Genomic DNA, 14,490 nt, shown 5'->3' with positions numbered 1-14,490 from the left:
ATAATAAATATTTCCAGGGACCCCTGCCAAGAATAAGAAGAAATCCTTTATTTGACCACAAGTTAGTAAATGAGCTGCTGTCATTTAGATGGACGCCCCTGTGCTCCGGCAGGGAATATGAGCAGCAGGTAAGGCTCCATGGACAAGGTGAAGATGTAGTTTGACAGACAGCCAAAACCATAGAGACCAAGGAGACGACTCCACCAAGAATTCCTAAGCAATGTCTGCATGAATGCTGCTGTATAGCACAGGGACATTGGTAAAAAGACATACTCTATGTGTCTTATGTGGGGTTTCTATGGCTCTTGGATAGAATAATGGAGAATTGTACTATTGAGAACAATAAAAACGATGCGTCATAAAATTATTTATTCTTCCTCAAATTATTTTTGCTTCTTATATGATGGTTACTGCCAATTGTACTATAGGGGTATGGAGAGGGAAGCCTCATATCAGGTTAACCCTAACCCTCGTCTATATGAGAATATCATTACTTCTTTAATCATGTTCGAGATACTTTTGTGACTTAATGGACTGCAATTCCTTCCAGCATTCGGCTAATCACGGTGATGTCACTGGACGCTGGAGCTGTCAATCAAGGCCAATCAGGGGCATTGCTAGGGTCTTAAAAGTTCATATGCCCCAAGGCATATATTTACACCCCTGTAAAATAAATACATTTTTACATACATATCGGAGATAGCATATCTATAAGGGTATGTACACACACAAACTCAAAAACGTCTGAAAATATGGAGCTGTTTTCAAGGGAAAACAGCTCCTGATTTTCAGACCTATTTTAAGCGTTTTTCGCTGTGTTTTTTCCGCCCATTTTTGGAGCTGTTTTTCCATAGAATCTATGAAAAACGACTCAAAAATGGCTGAAGAAGTGACATGCACTGTTTTTTCGCTGGCGTGTTTTTCATTGGCCGTTTTGAAAAACGGGCGCAAAAAAAACGGCCCGTCGTAACAGAATGCCGTTTTTCCCATTGAAATCAATGGGAATATGTTTGGAGGCATTCTGCTTCCGGTTTTTCGGGACGTTTACGGCCTTAAAAACTTCTGAAAACACTCAGTGTGAACATACCCTAAGATAAGGCTACACCGCTGGATACAATTGGATACATTGTCTCAGCATACAGTATCATACATAATAAGCTTAGATACATGGCCCCAGTAGACAGTATCACACATGATAGACTTAGGGCTGATTCAGTTGAGCGTGACTCTTACCTGTGTGCTGTGCGTTGAAATAGCGCACAGCATACGCACAACGCATAGCATGGGGCTATTCAGACATGCGTGAGTTTTCTCGCAACAAGTGTCTGTTTCGTGAAACTCACTGCATGTCCTATATTGGTGCGTTTTCGCTCACATAATTGCTTATTGAAGTCAATAGGTGCATGAAAACCACGGAGAACACACAGACGCACATCCGTGTGCTGTCCGTGTTTCACGGATCAATTACACTGAGGAAAAAAAAGTACTTGCAAGTGCGTGAAAAACGCATACCACACACAAAGCACACTGATGCAAAAACGCAACGTACACAGACAGATTTAGCCTTAGATAAAGGTCCACAGCAGTAAGTATCTTTGTGCTAACCTTCAGGGGTAAATATGGCATTTCTGGGGCCCCAAGCAAAGTTATGTCTCGGGGCTCTAATCAAAGACACCTGTAGAGAGTTCCCCACACAATGCCCCCTGTATACAGTGTCACAACCCCCCTGTATGGTTTCACACAGTCCCCCTGCCATACATCCCCCTTGTAGACAGTGCCACACAGTCCCCTGTAGGAAGTCCCACATAACCACCTTGTCTGAGCAGACAGTATCATATATGATAGGCTTAGATACATGGCCACAGCAGACAGTATCATACATGATAGACTGGGCCGTATCAGTAAGTATCCTTGTACTAACATATGTCCACCCCCAAAAAAACAATTGCGTGCATGTATATGTGTGTATGTACGTGTATATATATATACAGTATATATATATATATATATATATATATATATATATATATATATATATGTGCATAAGACAGCATATCTATAGCACTACGACCCTATAGCTATGGATAGGATTAGATACATTTGCTCAGCAGACAGTATCACACATGATAGGTTTACATATAGGGCAAAGCTTTCTGACATTGCGGCTCCAGCACTAAACCCAGGAAAGGTTAGTATAAGAATTGCATTGCTTTTTTATGTGTTACTAATTTTTTTGCTGTGTTCATTTTCAATAAAATGGTTAATGATGGTTGTTTCTTTTTTTATTTCAATAAAATATTTTTTCTATTTCCTTGTATTTTGTTAAGCTTTATTACTACCACCTTAGTAATGGCTGCTGGCTGATTGACAGCCTCCATTACTAAGGCGGGGCTTAATGTTAGCCAGTGAAAAGGCTAGCACTAATCCCCCCCCCATTACTACCCCAGTACCGACCGCCACCATGGGTACCAGGAAGAGCTGAGTAAGATCCAGTACCGGACCATCTGTAGTGATGGTCAGGTACTGGGGCGACTGCATGCTGGTATTATTAGCCTGGGAAAGGCCAAAAACAGTGGGCAATCTCACCCTGGTAATGCTAGCATGCTGATGCTATGATGTAGCTGGCTGGTAATAATGGGGGTTAGTGTTAGCCTCTGCACTGGCTAACACTAAGCCCCGCCTTAGTAATGGACGCTGTCAATCAGCTAGCGGCCATTGCTAAGGCGGTAGTAATGACGTTTAAAAGAAAAATACAAAGACAAAGAAGAAATATTTTATTGAAATAAAAAAAAAACACAAAACCCTCATTAACCATTTGATTGAAAATAAAAAAAGCTGTCATCGAAGTAGTCCTCGAATCTAACGTAGTCCAACAACCGAATCAGTAAGAAAACACAAACACAAAAAAACATCAGTAACACAGGTGGTAGGCTTAGATACAGTACCTAGGTGTGATACTGTGTGTTAGACCATGTATCTAAGCCTAAAACAAGGTAGGCTTAGATACAGGGCCCCAGCAGACACTAATCTTATATTGTATAAGATTACTGTCTGCTGGGGCCCTGTATCTAAGTCTACTATGTGGTAGGGTTAGATACAGGGTCCATGTGTGATACTTTCTGTTAGACCCTGTATTTAAGCCTACCACAAGGCAGGCTTAGATACAAGACCTGAGTATTCAGTAATGTTACACTTGCCCTCCTCTTTGGCTCTGGGTGCAGCGGATGTCCCGACACCATCCAGCGTCATGCGCGGCGCACAGCGTCGTGACGTCATGACGCGAGAAGATGTCAGGACTTCCGTTGCGCTTCGGAAGGAGGGTAAGTATAGTGTTATTACTATAGTACCAGGGGCCCGTGTATTTTATGACATAGGCCCCAGTTACTATAGTTAATTTTTATAGACTAGGTGCGGGGGGCCACGTCCCGGTCGCAATTGCAACCGCTGCGACCACTGTTGCTACACCATTGAGGCAGTGTGGAATTTCACTTGGGCCCCGGAGGGCTGGTGCTAGCGTCGCCCCTGAGGCCAATGCCTAATATTTATATGAGAACAAAGTTCTTTTTATCTGAAATACTAAGTGTATATGCGGCCACATAGGTATATTTAAATATATGTTTAAGTCCCCTACCTGGCGCTGTTATTGGTTTAGTGGCCATAGAAGACCTGACGGACTCTGTTTATAAGAAGCTTTAGTTCATATTATATAAACCTGGAAAACGCCTTATGATTTATATGTTTTGTATGCATAGTGTTAGGTATGTTGGTAAACTCTCGCATTGTTTTGAACCTCTCAAACTGTTAATATTTTGTATTCAGGATTAAATTGGTTATTTATGTACATAACTTGTGCTTTACTTCTTATTGTGCAAAATGCAACACAGAGGGACTGTGCCCGGATGTTTTAGGATCCTAGCAATGCCCCAGCTCCACACTTCTGATTCATAACTAGTAAGATTTACCAATAATATACCAGACAGAAAACACAAGAGGCAGGAGGAAAATAAGAATATATATTTAAAGTTGTTTAAAAGTTCATAAGTGATCATTCAATATGTGAATGCTAGAATACTATCCGGTGACATCTTCACGGTATCTCCAGCCCGGCAGATCTTATGTCACGGTGCCTGTATACTGTTTGGTCTTTATGATGTTTCTGATGATGAACATTTAGTGGTCATTCTCATCTTCTTATGAACTTCTGATGTTGTTATTATATCTGGTGGAACTGTGGATGTTGTTCAGTTGTTCATTCCAATGTCTTGATGTTCAAGCAACAGAAAATTGCCCTAAGGAATCTGGATGGCCGAGCCTCTCCTTCTCTGCCGCTCCTCCTGAGACATTTCGGAATCCACCATTTTCTGTGTGATGTAACTGAATCCACACTGGGCCAAGCTACCTTTATATGATGTCCTAAAGGTACATTCATTCTCACATAGATATTTTCCCTTTCCTCGTCTTGTTCTGTCTCCACAGCCTCCTCTTCTTCACTGATTTTATCCAGATCAAAGCATTTTTGGAATCTTCTTAATCCAAAGTTCTCTTGCTTGTCTGTATCTCCAATCTCCTCCTCTTCATTCTGTATGTCCTCTGCTTCCTCGCCAATCTCTTCCTCCTCTTCCTCTGGTATGGTCTCCAGACTGGGCCAAAATAAGACCTCTCCAAATTTAGAAGGCCAGAATGCTGGCTCTGCCTCCTCAACCATCTTCCTCCATATCTCATCTGGGTATTCTTCCTCCTTCATCCTGACTAAATCAAAGTGCTCACCAACGCTACAAATACTCAACCGACAACTACAACCATCAAGTGAGTATCTGCCAAGCAGCACCTTATATAAGGTGAGTGATGTCATAATACCCGATCATTCCATGACATTGTGGGTAGCAACAGCAGTGATTTCAAGGGAAATGACAAGACTTTTAGCAAATCCAATTAATTACAGAGTAATTGGTCTCTAAATTGTCCACCCAACTCTCAAAACCAAAACGTAAATAGTTGCTCAATAAGAATTTGCTCACAGAAGGAGTTCAGTTCCATCAACGTGAATGTAATAGCAGCTCTGGTCTTTATAGGCTATGTACACTTTTGTAACCAATTTTAGTTTTTTAATAAATCAATGTTTTATTTGATTATAAGACATTTTTAAATAAATTTTTATAGAAAAAATGTTTTACTTTTCCAGATACAGCTTTTATACGTCCTGTATACATAGAAGCTGTATCTAGGTGTCAAAGTCGATACCGTCAGGTCAGCTGGACTGGCCGCTCGGCAGAAAGCTGGCCCGGACTGTCTCTGAGACGCAGGATTCGGCTAATAGCTAATCGCCTGTGACAGCAAGACACAGCTCCTGTGTATACAGGACACATATAAGCTGTATCTGAAGAAGCAAAATCTTTTTTTTTTATATATAAAAATAATTTTAAAACGTGCTTATAATCAAATAAAACATTGATTTATTAAAAAAAAAAAATGCTACAAAAGTGTGCATAGCCTTTAAATTATCAGCAGACATTTACCTTCAGCAGACCACTGCCTCTTATTCTCACTGACTGTGAAGTCTTAAGGGGATAAGGATAATATCACTGTGCAACTAATAATGTACTACTAAAATCTACTCATTGGCCTAGCACACATAAGGTAAGGACGTGAAAATAAACTTTGTCCACGTTACAGAACTGCTGCAGAAAACTTCTGCAGCATTTCCGCTGAAACTAGCAGACAATCCGTTGCAGAAAGAACGCACCATTTCTTGCTTTTTTTACTGCAGAAAATGGTGCGGAATTTGCTGCGATTTTCTCAATTTTGGGAGATGGTGACATCTCCTCTGAAAAACGCAGCAATTCAGTCCACTTTCTGCAGCAGGAATTGACACGCTGCAGTACGAAAAATACGCACTACAGGTGAATTTCTGGACGGAAATTTTTCGCAGCATCTGGATGAGGTTAGTTATATATATCTCACCCACTTTGCTGCTACTGTATTCTGCTGCGTATTTTCCGTCTGCAATTCCGGACCGCAAATACGCAGCAATTCCATTACATGTAGACAACCCCTAATATGCATAATGAACGTCTGTAAAGCAAAATAAACACGTCTCTAAAGTGGTGTTTTCACTAATAAAAGTTGTATCTCTAGGAAACAGAAAAGTCTCCAGAACAAAGTGGCCACAGTGCTAGTAAAGCGCAGCATCCAAATCAGATTTTTTCTTTACCAAGCACCACTTTAGATCCGATGCTGTGCATGTACCAAGTTATAGGGCTTTGTATGAATAGCTAAGTGACGAGCAAGTCCTGTTAGGCTACATTCAGACGAGCATGTCCGATTTGCTTGCGTAAAAAAAAAACGCAGCTTTTTTTCCTACATTTCACGTCCGTGTGGCATCAGTGTGCTTTGATGTGGCATGCACTTTTCACATCCTTGCAAGCACTTTTTTTCTCTGCATTTCTTTGTAACTGATGAGTAAAACACGGACAGCACACAGATGATGTCCGTCTTATGTACATAGTTTTCACGCACCCAGACTTCAATGGGCGACTAGGTGTGCAAAAACGCACTAATATAGGACATGCAGGGAGTTTCACACAACGGACACTCGCAGAGTGAAAACTCACGCATGTTTGAAGAGCCCCATTGAAATGAATGGGTCCATGTGCTGTGTGTTATTTTAACAGACAGCACGTGGACGAGGAACATGATCGTCTGAATGAGCCCTTCGGGTATAATTACAGGAGTTATTTTGTTTTGATTTTCATAACCATGTAATTGTAATTTTGTTACTCCCATATACCGATTCTAATAACTAATTCTGCAGAGCAGTCACATAATTTGGCATTTACTCCCACAATTCATTCCTAAAGGCTCAGCATGCAAAAAAGACCTAATGTCAAAGCTATTTTTTCCCATAGATCTATGCCTGTAACGTTCTAACTATATAAAGCGACAGCTGAAAGGAACAAGTCAGTGCCACAGACTCAGAGGGGTTGTTCCTAAAATCTCAAGACTTTCACAGCTCACAAATTTCTCTGGCAAGGAATTACACAGGTGACCTCACGATAAGTATGAGATGCATTCAAAACGTGATCAAATAGCACAACGATTTATGTAGAGGCCTCCCAAGCAAAACACACTGAAACCGGTTACTTCAAGTAAAAAGAGCTATAGAGTGGAGGTGAGCTCCATGAGGGGCTGAACCATTAGGTTGGGCCCCCACAATGCATTTTAAAGTTTTCACAGATTCGAGTGAAGGCTAGAAGAATAAGGCCTGGTCCGCACGTAGTGGATTTGTTGCATGGATTTTACACAGCAAATACGCCGCAATTTACAGTCCGATACACAACCGATTTCTTCCTCTATCTGGACGTAATCTAAGGGTTTTGAGGGAAATCGTTCTTGTTCCTGTGAAAATGGCTCTTTATGAATTTCTTCTGACAGATCTCCTTAACCCCTTCCCACCACAGTCAATTTTCAGATTTTCATTGTTTGTTTTTTCCTTCCCACCTTCCAAAAACCATAATTTATTTATTTTTCTGTCGATAAAGCCGTATGAGGGCTTGATTTTTGAGGAACGAGTTGTAATTTTTCATGACACCATTTATTGTACCATATAAAGTACTGGGGTGGAATGGGGGAAAAAACGATTCCTCAATTGTTTTCTGGGTTTTGTTTTTGCAGCATTCACCATGCGGTAAAAACAACGTTAACTTTGTTCTGCGGGTCAATACAATTATGGAGAGACAAATTTATACAGTTTTTATTATATTTTAATTTTTTCTTTAGAAAAGTAGTAATTGCTAAAAATAAAATTAGCTTTGCGTCGCCACTTTGAGAACCATAACTTTATTTTTCCGTCGATGGAGCGATATGAGGGCTTATTATTTGGGGGACGAGCTGTAGTTTCTATTGGTTCCATTTTGGGGTATATGCGAGTTTATCAGTTTTTATTCCATTTTCTTGTGGAAGATGAGGTGACCAAAAAACAGCGTTTCCGGCGTCTCCATTTTTATTGCTTTGACCGGGTTAAATAACGTCGCATTGTGAGGGTTAGTTCACACGGTTAACAAAATACGTCTGAAAAAACTGAGCTGTTTTCAAGGGAAAACAGCTCCTGTTTTTTAATGAAACGAGCGTTTTTTTACAGCCATTTTTGTAGCGATCTATTGAGTCAATGAAAAACGGCTCAAGAAGTGACATGCACTTCTTTTTACGGGGCGTCTTTTGAAAATGAGGCGTAAAAAAAACGTCCCTTCGGAACAGAACGCCGTATTTCCCATTGAAATCAACGGGCAGATGTTTGTATGCGTTCTGCTTCCAATTTTTCAGCCGTTTTTCGGAACATTTACGGGCTGAAAATAGCCTTTGTGAACATACCCTAATAATTCAGACTTTTTACGGATGCGGCAATACCAATTATGTTTGGTTTTTTTTTTGTGTTTTTTTTACAATGCTTTTGGAGGAAAACGGGTAAGGTTTTTTTTATTTGAACTCGTTTTTTTAAATTTATTAGTCCCCCTATTAAACTTGAACCAGCGATCGTTGGATTGATTGCACGATCTACTGCAATACTAAAAGATTGAAGTATATTGTGATTCTGACATTATACGATTAAAGAGGCTCTGTCACCACATTATAAATGCCCTATCTCCTACATAATGTGATCAGCGCTGTAATGTAGATTACAGCAGCGTTTTTTATTTAGAAAAACTATCATTTTTGACGGAGTTACCGATTTTAGCTTTATGCTAATGCATTTCTTAATAGACAACTGGGCGTGTTTTACTTTTTGACCAAGTGGGCGTTGTACAGAGGAGTGTATGACACTGACCAATCAGTGACCAATCAGCGTCATACACTTCTCCCCATTCATTTATTCTGCACATAGTAATCTTACTAGATCACTATTTGCAGCCACATACACACACACATTAACGTTACTGAAGTGTCCTGAGAGTTAATAGACATCATGTCCAGCCGGGACGTGATGTCTATTCACAATCCCTACACTTCGGTAACGTTTGTGTGTGGCTTCCAGCAAAGCAAGCGGAATCTCGCTGTAGACTGTCATTTACAACGTAATCTGGCGAGATTACACTTGCCGGCTGGAGGTGATGTCTATTAACTCCCAGGACATATATAGAAGAAGTCCTCCAGCTCACCTGACACTTGCTGTATGTGTCGCGGTCATCGCACGGGCTCTCGTGTCGGCACACGATGGGTATAGACAGGCAGAGGCAAAGGGGCTGAGTCCAGCGCTGAAGAGGGTAAAAAGGAAACTAGTTCCAAGTTTACTAGGTATTCAATTAAAAAGGTCCAATAAGTTGGAGTCCTGGTGTGCAGACGGGAGTAAGTAACGATCCAGTCCTGGAGCCTACGCGTTTCAGACGTTAAACACGTCCTTAATCATGGCTGTTTAATGTTTGGATACTAAGGCCCTGGTTTTTATATGCATGAGTTCCGGTTTGTGCAGCTGGTTGGACTTGATTGCGTGTCAGCTTACGATTAGTCATTGGAACGCAGGCCAAAGCATTAGGAGGTTCTACATGTAAGAGCTGCTGTGAAATAGAACATTATTATAGACTGTACTTGTGGGAAAATGAGGAACAAAGCGTGGAGAAGAAGAGAACGTGTGTTTTTATCTGCGGGTTTATTTGATGCGATCAAGAGGTGTGAGGACATCGCTCCCGTGTATTGCGTAGCATTGACTCGTTTGTTTACATACTAGGTCTTGTGTGTATTATTGGCTAGCCGGATGAACCAATAGGAAGCAGGGGCATCTGACGGGCCTCCTGGGATCAGCTGATGCTCCGGGTCCGATCTTGTTCAGGGTAAGTTGGTATATCATGCTGTCTACAATGATACTTGTTAAACTTTTTTGATTTTGCAAAGAATATATATGGAGACTGAACTTAAGATTGGATTTTCACTATAAAGCAACGTGGTATATAAATATAGATAGAAAATGACATATGGTTATAACGAGCGGCGTCTTATAGAAAAAATTGCATTATATTTTCTCAGGATATTTCATGCAGGCGATTTATTTGGTTTGCTTGTTTTCTATGAATATTTATCTGTGGAGAAAAGCTCCATTCTTATTGCGTTGCTGAGGGCCGGCCTAAGCTGGTGTGGACTAAGGATGAATAATGTGTGTAAGTCTATGCAGAGTGTGCTACAGTTAGAAGTCCGAGGCTGGAAACAAATGTGTATTGAACGGATTGAGTACATGTGATGTACTAGTATGTGCATAGTACAAGTAGTCTTGTAGTCAATTGATAATGGAACTATGGATATGTTGAAGTTAATTTGAGTAAAAGAATGAGTCAATTAGGGGAGGGCCCTAGGTATCTATGCGCTGGATCGAAGTATAGGTGAAGAGTGCAGGGAGTGTAGGAAAAGAAAAAAAAAAAAAATGACGACAATTAAGAAAATAAGGTGAACGTGAGTGAGTGGCTAAAAAAAGTCGTAATATTGTGTCGATTGCATAACAAAAGGCACATGTTATGTATGCAAAAAATATTAGTTGACTTTAGGGACAGACGGAGAGAGATCATTGGCTTGAGACTATTGCTCATAAAGCATTGATTGATGTGCGAATAATAGGATGTGTCATTTGGAATACAGACTAAAGTTTTTAATACTGGAACATAAGTTCTTTCTTGAGGTTGAGTCCCTGTGGGAACCTTGTTTTTAGTCTGTATATCCAAAAAGCCTCTCGCAGGTGAGTTTTGTGTTTTAAGTCGCCTCCTCTTTTGGGGAGATGGATTTTTTCTATGGCGAAACATCGGAACGATTTTACTGATCGATTATGGTGATGAATGAAATGTTTGGAGGCACTAGAAATGTTTAAGATGTTTGCATTTCTTATGTAACTGAGGTGTTCGAGGATCCTAATTTTAAATTTACGGTTCGTGCAGCCTATGTATTTTAGTTGGCATTCTATGCATTCAATGATGTAAATAACAGATTCGGAATTGCAATTGATATAATTTTGGATAGTATAAGTATCTAATTGTGTAGAGTCACTGAAAGTTTTAGTAGGGTAAGCATATTGGCATACCTTACAGGGGTGCTGTCCACATTTGTAGAACCCTTTGGTTTCCAACCACGTTGATTTGGTCTCTGAACAAATCAGATTATCAAAAATCAATACTCGACATGTTATCTGATGAAAACACCTATAAAAAACTCGACTCAAATCCAACAGTGAAAATAAAATTCTTAATGAAAAGTTTATTGAACGAAGGTCTACAAGGGGGCTTTATCAATCAGAAACAATTTAATTATCTATATGTTGAACAACCCATTACTCCCATAATTCACGCTCTACCTAAAACCCATAAACTAACTAATCCCCCACCAATGAGACCCATAGTCTCAGGGATAGGATCCATATTAGAAAAATTATCAGAGTGGCTCGACACCTTGTTACAACCTTTGGCTCAGCAAACTCCAGGTTTTCTAAAAGACACCAAAAACGTCCTCATCTCTTTAAAAGACAAAATGTGGAATGAGGATTACACCTGGCTAACCTGCGATGTTGTCTCACTCTACACATCAATCCCTCATCATGTAGCCTACACTGCTTTAGAAAGTCACCTCCAGATACACAGTACTTACGATAGAAATTTTCAAACCTATATCCTAAATGTACTGATGTTCCTAATGAAGCACAATTTCTTCCAATTTGATGGAAAATTTTTTCTCCAACTGAAAGGCGTCTCTATGGGAGCCAAATTCTCCCCATCAATTGCAAACCTGGTAATGGCGTGGTGGGAGGAATCATAAATTTTTTCTTGCAATAACCCTCATGGCACAAACATTGAGTGGTATGGACGTTATATCGACGACCTCATGCTAATATGGAAGGGACCCATTGATTATATCCCAAATTTCGTCGACTATCTTAATCAGAACCCCTACAATCTCAAGTTTACCTACAACCATAATAAAACGTCAATAGTCTTCTTAGACCTAGAACTAGAGGGAAAAATAGGCCAAATTATTACAACCCAAACGTACAGGAAACCCACTTCAGCCAACTCCATTTTGCATGCTACAAGTAATCATTCCAGACACACAATTAAAGCCATTCCAGTAGGAGAACTTCATCGTGCCAAAAGAAACTGCACATCAACTAACCAGTTCAACATAGAGCAAGAATGTATTACGACCAGATTGAGAAATAGAGGCTATCCACAGTGGTCCCTCAATAGAGCCCGAGATATTATTACTAAAAAACCAAGAACTTCACTTCTAGAACAGCACAAAACGACCAAACCAGAGTCCAACCAACCAACCTTGGTTCTACAGCAAAGTAACCAGTTTGAGGAAATAAAACATCTAGTAGATAAGTACTTACCTGTTCTCATGGAGGACGTCGACTTGAGGTCCATCCTGAAGGAAGGGTGTAGGATAATAGCAAGAAAAGCTCCATCAATAGGCAGCACACTATCACCATCTCTATTTACATCACATGAGACCAAATCAACGTGGTTGGAAACCAAAGGGTTCTACAAATGTGGACAGCACCCCTGTAAGGTATGCCAATATGCTTACCCTACTAAAACTTTCAGTGACTCTACACAATTAGATACTTATACTATCCAAAATTATATCAATTGCAATTCCGAATCTGTTATTTACATCATTGAATGCATAGAATGCCAACTAAAATACATAGGCTGCACGAACCGTAAATTTAAAATTAGGATCCTCGAACACCTCAGTTACATAAGAAATGCAAACATCTTAAACATTTCTAGTGCCTCCAAACATTTCATTCATCACCATAATCGATCAGTAAAATCGTTCCGATGTTTCGCCATAGAAAAAATCCATCTCCCCAAAAGAGGAGGCGACTTAAAACACAAAACTCACCTGCGAGAGGCTTTTTGGATATACAGACTAAAAACAAGGTTCCCACAGGGACTCAACCTCAAGAAAGAACTTATGTTCCAGTATTAAAAACTTTAGTCTGTATTCCAAATGACACATCCTATTATTCGCACATCAATCAATGCTTTATGAGCAATAGTCTCAAGCCAATGATCTCTCTCCGTCTGTCCCTAAAGTCAACTAATATTTTTTGCATACATAACATGTGCCTTTTGTTATGCAATCGACACAATATTACGACTTTTTTTAGCCACTCACTCACGTTCACCTTATTTTCTTAATTGTCGTCATTTTTTTTTTTTTTTCTTTTCCTACACTCCCTGCACTCTTCACCTATACTTCGATCCAGCGCATAGATACCTAGGGCCCTCCCCTAATTGACTCATTCTTTTACTCAAATTAACTTCAACATATCCATAGTTCCATTATCAATTGACTACAAGACTACTTGTACTATGCACATACTAGTACATCACATGTACTCAATCCGTTCAATACACATTTGTTTCCAGCCTCGGACTTCTAACTGTAGCACACTCTGCATAGACTTACACACATTATTCATCCTTAGTCCACACCAGCTTAGGCCGGCCCTCAGCAACGCAATAAGAATGGAGCTTTTCTCCACAGATAAATATTCATAGAAAACAAGCAAACCAAATAAATCGCCTGCATGAAATATCCTGAGAAAATATAATGCAATTTTTTCTATAAGACGCCGCTCGTTATAACCATATGTCATTTTCTATCTATATTTATATACCACGTTGCTTTATAGTGAAAATCCAATCTTAAGTTCAGTCTCCATATATATTCTTTGCAAAATCAAAAAAGTTTAACAAGTATCATTGTAGACAGCATGATATACCAACTTACCCTGAACAAGATCGGACCCGGAGCATCAGCTGATCCCAGGAGGCCCGTCAGATGCCCCTGCTTCCTATTGGTTCATCCGGCTAGCCAATAATACACACAAGACCTAGTATGTAAACAAACGAGTCAATGCTACGCAATACACGGGAGCGATGTCCTCACACCTCTTGATCGCATCAAATAAACCCGCAGATAAAAACACACGTTCTCTTCTTCTCCAGGCTTTGTTCCTCATTTTCCCACAAGTACAGTCTATAATAATGTTCTATTTCACAGCAGCTCTTACATGTAGAACCTCCTAATGCTTTGGCCTGCGTTCCAATGACTAATCGTAAGCTGACACGCAATCAAGTCCAACCAGCTGCACAAACCGGAACTCATGCATATAAAAACCAGGGCCTTAGTATCCAAACATTAAACAGCCATGATTAAGGACGTGTTTAACGTCTGAAACGCGTAGGCTCCAGGACTGGATCGTTACTTACTCCCGTCTGCACACCAGGACTCCAACTTATTGGACCTTTTTAATTGAATACCTAGTAAACTTGGAACTAGTTTCCTTTTTACCCTCTTCAGCGCTGGACTCAGCCCCTTTGCCTCTGCCTGTCAACTCCCAGGACACTTCAGTAACGTTAATGTGTGTGTATGTGGCTGCATATAGTGACCTAGTAAGATCACTATGTGCAGAATAAATGAATGGAGAGAAGTGTATGACGCTGATTGGTC

Source organism: Rhinoderma darwinii, chromosome 3 (genome assembly GCF_050947455.1).
Source record: "Rhinoderma darwinii isolate aRhiDar2 chromosome 3, aRhiDar2.hap1, whole genome shotgun sequence".
Classification (NCBI taxonomy): Eukaryota; Metazoa; Chordata; class Amphibia; order Anura; family Rhinodermatidae; genus Rhinoderma; species Rhinoderma darwinii.
This window is presented reverse-complemented; position numbering follows the sequence as displayed.